General features: G+C 46.4%; 1 long non-coding RNA gene across 1 annotated transcript; it reads right to left on the bottom strand.

Annotated features, from left to right (window-relative positions):
• Positions 1-3958: 3958 nt before the first annotated feature.
• Positions 3959-8603, bottom strand: LOC104583632. Its single transcript, XR_731500.3, has 2 exons — positions 8302-8603; positions 3959-4305 (listed from the first exon to the last, which is right to left on the bottom strand). It is a non-coding gene; the product is annotated as an uncharacterized LOC104583632 (long non-coding RNA).
• Between the last annotated feature and the right edge of the window lie 3113 nt (positions 8604-11716).

Raw genomic sequence — 11716 nt, 5'->3', positions numbered from 1 at the left:
TTGGATCCAAAGGAGAGAGGGGGGGGGTGCAAGAAGAGAGATAGCAAGGGGAGAGAGTGCGCCAGGGAGGGAGAGCAGCGGAGTGGGAGTCGGCCAGGGGAGAGGGCGCACATCTAGAGCTTGGGAGGGAGGAGGGAATCGATGGAGAGCATAGAAAATGGGGGCGACGGGGAGAAGAGATGGAGAGATCGGGAGTAAGAGAAAAGGTGAAGGGGATGGCTTCAGCTTGATCGATTAACAAGCTTCTGTGTAATCTAACCTTTTTGATTTTTTGAGCGGTTCTGTGTAGTCTAAGTTGATATATTTGTAATCCAGTTAATATTTGAAGCCTTCTTGTAGTATTTAAATTTCAAAACTTTTAGTCACACATGTCAAAGCCTACAATATATTACTACGTTCGGTCCATTACTTACTTGGCGGCCCAAACACTCATCATATTATCTTTTCTATCCGCAACTACATTTGCCACTAAAAAATTTGCGTGAACGCGAGCACAAACTTTCATGATCTCGAAGAAGGAAATCATCATAATGAAAAATTTCACGCGAGTTTGTCAATCCGTAGCAACGCACGGGCATTTTACTAGTTAAAAATTAAACTAGCAAAATTTCATCAAATTAGGCGACATTTAATTAAACTTGCGATAAATTACATAATTAAAAAAACCTAGTCTTCTAGGTGGTCCATCCACGAGTCGCCATCGTTGTCGCCGCCGTCGTCGCAGGTGTCGAAGTTGAAGCTGGAGTCATCGTCGGAGTCGAGGACGACGACTCTCGGCTCCTGCTTCACCGGCACGAGTGCTGGCGCCGCCTTCTTCGCCTCCTCCTTGGCCGCCTCGGCCGCCGGCCCGGCCTAGACCTCGGCCTCGGACGCGTCCCTAAGGAGCCGGCGCCGCTCCTCCGCCTACCGCTCCGTCTCGTCCCTGCTGGCGCGCTCGGCGGCGTGCGGACCCGGGTACTCCTCTGGGTCGGAGTTGCCGCGATGGTCGATGGCGGCACTCTCGTACTCCGGAGGAGGCGCCCACTCCGGCTCTGACTTCGGCCGCCGTGCTTCGACCGAGGAGGAACCCTTTAATGAGCCGGCGGGGCGTGCGCGAGGATGAGCCGGAGCCACCGCCCAAGTAGCGGTGGCGTCCGGCCGGTGGAGGAGGGAGGGGCGCGCCTCCGTCAAGCCGCGGCTAATTGCCGACGGCGATGGGGGTGAGGACGTCGTCGATTGAGCGCCCCCGCCAGAAGGCGCGCCGGCCGTTGGGTGCGGCACATCGCGGACGGCGCGCTGGTCTCACGATCCCACTCCGCTGACACCTGCTGCTCCAGTGTCAGGGCGTGGACCCAATGGTCCCAGATGCGCTCCCGCAGGCGCGTACCCATCGGCACCGGCGGGATGGGCCTGCCGCCCCAGCTGAGCTGCCAGCCGCGGGGGAGGCGGCAGTCCGGCGGCGACAAGTAGCCGACAGTCCGAATCGCGTAGGTCTCGTCGATGCGGAGCCAGCGGCGCTCGTCCCAGTGGGCCATGGCGAGGTGGAGGGAGGAGGAGGAGAGAAGGCGAGGGAGGAGATGGCCGAGGTGGATGAATAACGACGGCGACGACGCTGCCTTTTATAGGTGCCGCCGGGGGTGTGAATGCGCGGGGGCGTGCCGCATGGAAGCGGACGAGACTAGGCGGCGGTTTGACCTGGAGACGGCCATAACTCGCATGCGAAGCCGAGGCGAAGCCTATGGGCAATTAATGCCGAAGCCGGTGAGGGCAATAAATGACGCTGAGAAGGCGGGCCCACGCCATAAAACGCTAAGCCAGCGCCCCCGCTCACCTCCCCGTGGGTTGGGTTCGGCCTTAGGGCGCCGGCTGATTTATTTGGCCGCGCCGGCTAAATTTTGGACATAGGGGGGCCCGGCTGGGTTTGTTTTTGGGCATCGGCGCCCCTATTTCGCATTTGGGGGGCCTTTAGGGGGGCGGCACGAGGTGTAAAACTCTACATCCTGCTTTTCTGGTTTGTATTTGCTTAGTTTCCGAGTAGATTACAGGTTGTCGGGGGAGTTCCCAGGCTTCCTTATGTCATTACCGATTATCTAAGAGTTGAACCCTTCTACAAGTGGCATCGATCCTCCTTTTATAGATAAGGGGATACCACAGGTGCCACGGTTACCGGCTGACACGTTAGCGGGACGCGCGTCGGTCGGACAGAACATGTGTTTTGATCGGTGCCACATTGTGCCTCATGCAAATGTCGATCTACTGTTTACAGGGAGTAAAACGTGCGCTAGGTCACCGTCGTAGGCTTGCTGTGGAGAGCTAGACCCGCCGCTCTAGCCCTGTCGGAGCATTAAATGCTCTGCCTTGAATGCGGCCTTCTTCCTTCACCCGTCAGGTTCGAGGTGGCTTGCGGGAGAGTGTGCTTTCGCGGTTGAGCCTTGCTGTGGTAGCCTGGTTGCGGGGGCCAGGCAGCTTGCGGAGCGATCTGCCCGATACTTGCGGGGATGAGCTTCCCGGGCTTGTGGTGCCCGAGCAGCTTGCCTCGCGAGGAATGATTGAAGCAACCCACGCGTCCAGCATCAGTGCTTCCTCGGAGGCCGCTGGTGCGACATGTTGGTACAATGTCATTTGAAATATTTGGACTTTGTCATTCAAGATAGTTGGACTGTGTCGTTTTAATTAATTTTGCACTATCTTATTTATCTTTGAATTGATATTGTTGAATGCATAGTTGTTTGATACTAGAATTGATTGAGAAATACATGTGCACAAATTTAAAGGTGAACATTTAGCTAGTGCGAGTTGGGTGATGCGGCAAATGGACACTAGCCAAATTGTCTGGACACTTGCCAAACGGACCCTTGGAGATGTCCTAAGGCGTCTGATAGAGTTATATATAGTTTACATACTTTTGTTTTGTCTTTACTGCGTCGTCCAAGACGTCTGCTTATTATATAGAGTAGTTGTTTGTTGTGCATTAATTTCATTGTGGATTTTTCGGATTTCACTGGTCAGGATCTCCATAAAATATTTCTATTTTTTTTGGCTATTCCTATCCAGACGACCCTTGTAACCAAACACGGGCATCCGCTTGAAAGTTGGCTATCCCTGTCCCATCCAATCACGTCAACCCAACCGGCCAAACGCACCCTAAAATGTCTGCTTCATTATATATCTGCCCAAATTATAAAAGAAAGAACGTCTCCTTCGTCGTCGTCGGTATGTGAATTTTGCAATTGCTCCTTCAAATCTTGGTTAGTTCAACCCGAGGTCCAGACTGGGCAGTCCATGGACAGACACCGAACTCGTTTTCTCTCTGCAGTGAAATTTTTTAGCAAAGCCATCGTGGAGTTTGGCTGAGCCTGCCAAGAGCTGGCAACCCCTGCGAAAAGTGGCTGGACCCCACCACCTGTAAAGAAAACAAAACGTATTACTATGGACTTTGTAGGTGATATTACTACTCTTGTGTGTGGCCATCCAAAAAACAAGGTTCACGTGATGGGCCTCCTCATGCATGCACAAGAGATGGCAAGAAAAGAGGTCGTTTAGTTGCGTAACAGGCTTAAAGTAGAAAATGGTTTAATCTCAGGCCGAAAGGCCCGACGTCCTCCGCGCTTGCACGGGGAGAATAAACCAGAAAGCCAGCGCCCGAGAGAATTTTGGTGAGCACAGGGATCCCCTCACTTTCACGGGAGAGATTTCCTGGCAGGGCAACTAATTCAAGAGTCCATTTGGCAGAAAAGGGAAAATAACTGAAACGTTGGGGTTCAGTCCGTCCAGCAGAGAAGGAAAAGGGAGGGGATATGTTCAGTCCATCCATAACTTTAGACATGCTCTTGCTAATGCCAGAAAATTAGAAATAATTCAACAACTTTTGAGAAAAAGATAAAAACAAAAACTTTGCTATATGCAACCAATAAGAACCGAGAACATGGAAACTAAATTGCGTCATAAAATTACTCAAGAAAAAATTGCATCATATAAGGAACAATAAATGGCAAGCAAAACTGATATCCGAAACTAAATTTGTTAGGATCAAACACCACAAGATTACAATTTTTTGAATCCAAAACGAGGTGCCAGATCCTCCGAACAAGACTATCCGCCAAACAGGAACAATGATAGCAAGTAAAATTACAGAGTGAACCAAATTTGAGGTAACAGTCTTAATTTATGACCCTTAAAATGATAAAGAAAAAACAGTCCCTGCAAAGAGATTCAAGACAGCAGTTGCTAACAAAGCACCATCACCATTTTATAACGATTCCAATCAATGACAACGTTCCTTATGATCATCTCCAAGATCTCCAAGTTTGATATGGAACCATGTACCTACAACAAACAACATGGTGGAAGAATAGATGATTATATGAACAACATATGGGCGAAAGAGCGTGACATAAGTCTTACCCTCTTATCAGAAAAGGCTCACACCAGAAAATCGAAAGAACACTTGGTCCATGCTACTGGCCGTTTTGTGGTTTCACAATAGATATATCTCTACTACTTATAAAGACACCCAACAAATTCATCTCTAGATCTTCTCACAAAATGTACACAGAACTTACCCACCTTACAATTAACAAACAATTAGGCCCACTAATCAGCTCTCACAACTAGCTTTTATCCTGCTAATTTTTTTCCTGGGTGCATTCAGCAAATAATTAACGTCCGACTGCTCTGCCGCCCGAAGTCCCGATCCGCACATACCTAGTCGATCGATTCTTTTCCTCCCCGTGTTCCCTTTTTTTTCTGCCTCCGCCGCCCGCCCGCCCGCCAGCCCTACGCCGCCCTCACGCCCAGCCCCCCCCCCCCCCCCCCCGTCCGGCTCGTTGCCAAGGTCCCGTCCTCGGCGCCTGCGCCGCTGCAGCTACCTTCTAAGTTCCAATCTCCAGCGCCCTTCGCCGCCGGCGGAGCACCCAGCTGCGACGCCCTTCGTCGCTGCCGAAGCCCCCAGCTCCGGCACACTAAGCCGATGCCGTGGGAGGGGAAAATTCTAGGATAGGAGGAAGGGGATTGGGGCGATGTTTAGGCGGGTGCTGCCTGCCTGCATCCCCTCCGCTACTTCTGCCCCTCGCCACCTCCTTGCTGCCACGCGCGGGCACCATTGATGAGAGGAGAGCGGTGCCCTTCGCGGCCGGACCCGATGTCCGTGTTGGCTGCGGCGCCCGTGGATCTGCCCGGGGGTGGTGCCGCCTGGGCCAGCCCTACGGTTTGTACGACGGTGGCAGGGCGAGGAAGAGGAAGGACATTGTTTTGCCGGAGCCCGGAGGCGGCGGCTGAGGAGAGGCATGGCGGTGGAGAGGACAGTGGCCAGGCGCATGGGGTGTCGGTCACGGTGGTGGAGGAGGACAAGGAGGCAGAGGCGGAAAGAGAGCGGTAGTCCATTGGCGTTGTGTCGGACAACAAGGCGCTGGAGGACGGGGAGGAGGAAGAAGGGCGCGTGCAGGCTCCCATCATGCTTTGACGCCCTCGACGATGGCCTCCCCATTAAGTAAGCGGTGTTGATATTGCAAGCGGCAGGACTTAGCACTCACCATCGACGGATATGTGGTAATCCTTCCAGCACTGCACACCTTGACTATGCCCAGTTAAAATCTTATCCTCCTTATTTCGTGTTGTGAGGCAATGCACTCTAGGTGTTTGACGAATTGTTAACTTGCTAAAGGATCAACTACCATGGAATGGTTTTAATTAGAACAGTTATCGAGTTTATGGTTTGGTTCAATCAACTATTCAACTGGCAAAAAATCATGGTATGCACAAGACATATATGTATCGATCTCAGTGTTCTTCAGATGTGTGATGCTTCTACATGGATGGACACAAGGAGCTTTGCATATGCTCCCAGGTCACATGCATGTTGTTAAGAGAAACTTGCATTTAGCATATACAGGTCAGGGCAATGTTGTCAGCAAGACAACATAGGGTACTCAATATATTTGTCTTAATGCCCTTTCTTATTCCTTAGTGCAGATTTATTTTTCACTGCTATGTACTTGTGTTCTAGAAAAAAAATACTGCACGGTTCGTTCCATTACCTCACATCTTAAGGTTTTGGCTACTATATTTATTAGTGTGTTTATCATTTTAGGGAGAAAGACAGGATATACCTCTACTCGATTTCGTGCAAGGAACCAACAATTTGATGTAGAATCACTCAAAACGTTAGACCACTCGAGACCCAGAATATAATTTGCATTTTCAGCACTCGAATGTTATCATCCTTTTCTTTTGGTTCTACAGCTGCACAATACTAATTTGGTTTGCGAAATCTTACCTGTCTCTTAATCTGCATCTCATCACAGTATATACTTCTATAATTTTTTGTCATGAATGAATGCTTCTTCGAGAATTTAACGAAACCTGATCATTGTGACTTTTTATGATTGGACTTCAGTTTTTAAATGCTTGCTTTGAAATTTAAGAAATGATGATGGGGTCTTAATGCTACTGAGGGTGGAATATAGCAGTGAAAATTTTCAGTTTAATATATGTATGTGAACATCATTCTTCACCATCATGGTCTGAACAGGGTAAGTAGTTATGTTTTTCCTAATTGAAACCTAATCTACATGTGCTTAGAGTTCAAATTTTGAGCAAAACTATTTTCTGTCTACATAGTACCATGTGCAGGACCATTTTCTTTTAGGAAAAGGTATGTGGAGAAAAAACTTTTGATAGCTTGTATCCTGGTTCTTGAGGATCTTTAATTTGAATCATGGATGGTGGTATGCTGCTTTTTTTTTTGAGATTCCCCACCGGTTATTGCATAACTCGAAAACGCAACCTGGCGGCTGTCAAAACCCCTTGGGGAGGTTACAAAGGAAAAGGAAGCAGACGTGGGTCTACTCACGAGAAAAGAGGGTGAGGAGGGGATTAGATACAATTAAGGAGAAAAATTCAGGCGCGAAGAACATCATCCCTATCTCGGTGCTTGAAACGGTGGCTCCACGTAGCCAGGTCGGACGCTGGTGGCATGCTGCTAATAATGGGTACAGATCAATTTCTAAAGGGTGAACTGTGCATGATTTGATAAGGAGCGCAGCAACCACTGCCTCCAAATGAGCTTCAGGCGGTGCTAAAATGGTTGATAGAATTTGCTAGAACATCTCCGTGCGTTTAGTAACGCACGGCCACACTAACTTGTAACAGAAAATCAAAAGAACAATTGACTTCAGGTTTCAGGAAAAAAAAACTAACCTACGCAACACTTCAGGACTACATGACAGCATGATTAAAAATACATAGCAATACCAGCAATAACTACAATTAATTAGACGTCATCATGTAAAGAAAATGGGAACTGCAAGGAAATCACAAGGAACACTACAAAATGCAGTGAAACACTTCAGAACTGCAAAACATTGTATTAAAATGAGTTTAGCATACCTATGGATCAATTTCCCCTTTCAACCATAATAGACGAACACTTGCGGTCTTTGTATTCATATATATGCAGTTTTGTACATCGCCACATGTATAGTTTTATAAAGAAGTGCAAATTCACATCTACCTTATTGATATTTGTAACAACATCAGTATAAATCGCCCCGCATCCATATTTATAAAGCTAATAACATGCGCACATTCACATCTGTGACTACCTTATTGCTTCATGTTGACAAATCTCTTCCTCAAATGCCAAAGTCAAATATATGATTTGGGCTAACTGAATCCAGGGAAAGCTACTGGCAGTATCATAACCAAAGCTAACGCATGAATCAGCATAGCAAATGGAAGTGAATATCTTGACAGCAATAACAAAAAAAATATCTTGACATTTCGCAATTGGAAACTTCTTGGCTTAATCAATAGCGTACCTTATGTTCTATACTTCTTGACTTAATCCAGTTCATTACCTACTAAATTTTACACTGATTCGGTTAAATACTTCTATAAAATGATGTCTATCGCTCAACAGTTCAGAAAATGCTTTAATTCTGAAACTAACTGTTTTGCTTATCTATGTTGAACACATGACCTGTATTTGAATTTTTATGAGGCAACCAAGAAACATGGCAGATCTATAAAACTTATCAAATTTTGAATCAGATTACTTATCAAATTCCTGAATAAGAACCAACATCAGATCCAAAGGATATAGCAACAAAAAGTTTCAATGGGACAGGTTCCGTTCCACATATCATCAACTACATTGGATCACAATTTTTGTGTTGACTCAACCACACGTCAGAGTATGTACAGGAACAAAAACTGTAGTCAAGAATAGTGCAAAATAAACTACCAAGATCAAGAATATAGTACAAAGTTCATAATCACTCACAACATGTTTCGATCTAGTGGAGAGGAGGGATTTGTGCTCACCAGATCCTGCTGCGTCGGAGGGGAGAGGAGCCTCGAGATCGCCAAAGGGAGGCGTCGGGGTCGCTCGCGGTCACCGGAGGAAGACGTTGGGGTCGTTCGCGGTCGCCGGAGGGAGGCGGAGGCGTCGGGGTCGCTCGCGGTCGCCGGTCACTTGCGGTTGCCGGAGGGAGCGGCGGAGGCGGCGGCGCTCCCGGTCGCCAAAGGGGAGAGAACTCGAGGATGGCTGCGTCGGTCGAGCGCTTCGGCAGGAGCGAGCCGGGGATATTTTCCTGACGTACTGGGTCGTGGAATTTTTCCGCGTGGATGGGCAAAAGACATGGATACCTCCCCCTCGCGGGCCACCAAACGCGCCCATGAGCTCTCCCGGGTCAAATTGGCCCACGGTTTTCTCACCCAGGGAAAGGCCCGGGATCCCGGAGGTAAACCGGGCCACCAAACGAGCCAAGTAACCTCGATGGAAAACTTCGGTACCTGAATGAAAATTTATTCGGTACTCGGTGTCAAAACTTCGGTACTTGATAAATCCCAGCACTCAGTCTTAAATTGCTCGATACCTTTAGGTATCACCTACAAATATCTACGGTACCCCGGTTTAATCGAATATGTACCTCAATAAATAGGTGCTCGGTACTCGGGATTAAAAAGACTCGGTACACCATAAAATTGCTTGGATTATTTCATGTGTCGAATAAAAATCTTCGGCACCCCAGTTTAATCTAATCTGTACCTAAGTAATTATTTCATGGGCACTATTGTACAATTTGTAATTAACATGCATCCGGTGCCCCGGGTTAAACAACTCGATAAAAATCATTGCACTTTGCGTTTACCGATTAAGAAACTTTGGTACCTAATCCTAAATGACTCGGTTCCTTAATTAACATGCATCCGGTGCCTGGGGTTAAACGACTCGACAAACATGTGTACTTGGATTTGAAAAACTTGACCAACGAGCTTTGCTCCTCGAACATGGACTTTGTGTGTATACAAATGATTTCGGTACCCACAACGAAAGACCCGGTACCTCAATTAACATGCATCCGTCGCCCGAGGTTAAACGACTCGATACATCATTGGACTTTGTGTTTACCGATTAAGAAACTTCGGTACCCAATCCTAAATGACTCGGTTCCTCAATTAACATGCATCCGGTGCCCCGGGTTAAACGACTCGACAAATATGTATACTTGGGGTCGAAAACTCATGCATAAAAAATCATGCATAAAAAATCATTGGATATTTGTGTTTACCGATTAGAAATTTTGGTACGCAAGCTCAAATGACTCGGTTCCTAAATTAACATGCATCCGGTGCCCAGGGTTAAATGACTCGATGAATATCTGTTAAATACTTGGGCAAAAAAACTGTGCGTGTGAAAATCTTCACATTTTATAGGAACATGCACGCAAAAATTAAAAATATGCTCGTCCAAAATACCCAATAAAATGACATCAAGATAAATACTTCCTCCTTTTCACAAAGGTTGGCGTATTTTGTTTCGTTAAGACAAGGCTTTGACCAATAAAAACTCTATTGTTATGCGTTTTTTCATACATGAAATTTATATCAATGGATTCGTCTTTAAATATTCTTGCTAATAATCATGATTTCGTATCATGTAACTTACATATTAATGGAGTAACTCTTGGTCAAAGCCTTGTCTTAACGAAACAAAATACGCCAACCTTTGTGAAATGGAGGGAGTACATTCCCATCGCTGCATCAAAATCATCCAAATGAGCCAATTAACATGCATCCGGTTTAGCTGACATCCAGTTTTTTTTTGAGAGAAATGCCTTAGGTCAATCGACCTATTGCAAAATTTTATTAAAAGTAAAGTACCAAAGGAATATTTACAATACTCTAACCAAGACGGTTAGAGGCATAAAAAGAACATAAATAAGAAAATCAACGAAAAGCTGAGATCCAATCCTGCAGGCGCGCATATCTCTTTCTTCTGGCTCTGTGAAAGACCAGGTTAATTTCCTCTCTGAAAATTCTACGGCAGGTGTAGAGGGAAGGAGATATCCCTTTAAAAATAGCATCATTCCTACACTTCCAGATGCCCCAGCATACTAAGGTGATGATCTCCATATGGAATGGCACATTGAGTTGCTCCTTCAGAGCCTTGAAGTTTGCATGCACATTATTCTGAGGATGAAAGTGAGGGCAAAGATAGCTCCAGCAGGCTTTAGCAAAAGGGCATTGGAAAAACAAGTGATCTTTAGATTCAGGAGCTTGCAGATGGCAGAGCACACATGTATAAGATTGGAGCTGGAAAGTTTTCCTTTGCAACATGCATCTAGTATTGAGCCTATCAATGATCAAGAGCCAGCCAAAGAATTTATGTTTCAATTGTAAGCAGGACTGCCAGAGCCAGTGGAAGGTATCATCAATGTCAATGTGCTCAATGAAAATGAGATAAAGCTTGGCAGTGCTAAAACCCTTTGGTGAACAGTTAAGGTTCCAAACATCCTGATTCTGGTTCAGAACCAGCTGATCTAATGTGTCAGAGAAAACCTGGAAATCCTCAAAAGCCTCAATGGAAAGTGGAAGCTGAAAAAGGTCAGTTTTGTCCTGTATTTGAAGCATCTCCTGAACAGTTATATACTTGTTCCAAGCAAAAGAGAAAAGATGAGGCCATTCCTCACAAGGCAGTGCGTCTCTCCAATTATCCTTCCAAAAGAGGGTGAATTGGCCATTCTGAACCACACAGGAAGAAGAGAGCTTGAAACAATCCAGAACTTTCAGTGAGTCCTTCCACCAGAAAGATGCCAGATTGGCACACTTTGATGGATTTCCATGGGGATAGTGGGAGCTCCAGATCAATTTAACCCATGGAAGATCAGCATGGTTGAAGAATTTATGGAGATTCTTACAGATCAATGCCTTGTTCTGCAACACAAGGTTCAGGATACCAAGCCCCCCTTTCTTCTTGGGCCTACACACCATCTCCCAGGCAGCAAGAGGAGGATTTTTCTTGGTGATGTCCTGTCCACGCCAAAGACAATGTCTTCTATATTTGTCAATTTGATTGATAACCCCAGCAGGAAGGAGGTAAGTACTCATGTAGAAAGTTGGAAGAGCCGAGAGCACATAATTGACAAGTTGCAGCCTGCCACCATAAGAGAGCACGGAAGAAAAGCAAGTTAATCTTTTCTCAATTCTATGAATGAGGGGGAGGAATTCCTCAATCTTGCGCTTAGTGGTGCGAAGGGACAGGCCAAGATAAGTGAAAGGGATGGAGCTAATCTTGCAGCCCAAGATCTCAGCCAATGCCTGAGTTCTTTCAGGAACCATATTGATGGGAATCAAACTGGATTCGTGGCAATTAACTTTTAGGCCTGTTGATGCATGAAAGCTAGTGAGGATGTGCTGCAAAACCTGAAGTTGAGTCTCATCTGCTTGCATAATT

This window comes from Brachypodium distachyon, chromosome 3 (genome assembly GCF_000005505.3).
Source record: "Brachypodium distachyon strain Bd21 chromosome 3, Brachypodium_distachyon_v3.0, whole genome shotgun sequence".
Lineage (NCBI taxonomy): Eukaryota > Viridiplantae > Streptophyta > Magnoliopsida > Poales > Poaceae > Brachypodium > Brachypodium distachyon.
This window is presented reverse-complemented; position numbering and strand designations above follow the sequence as displayed.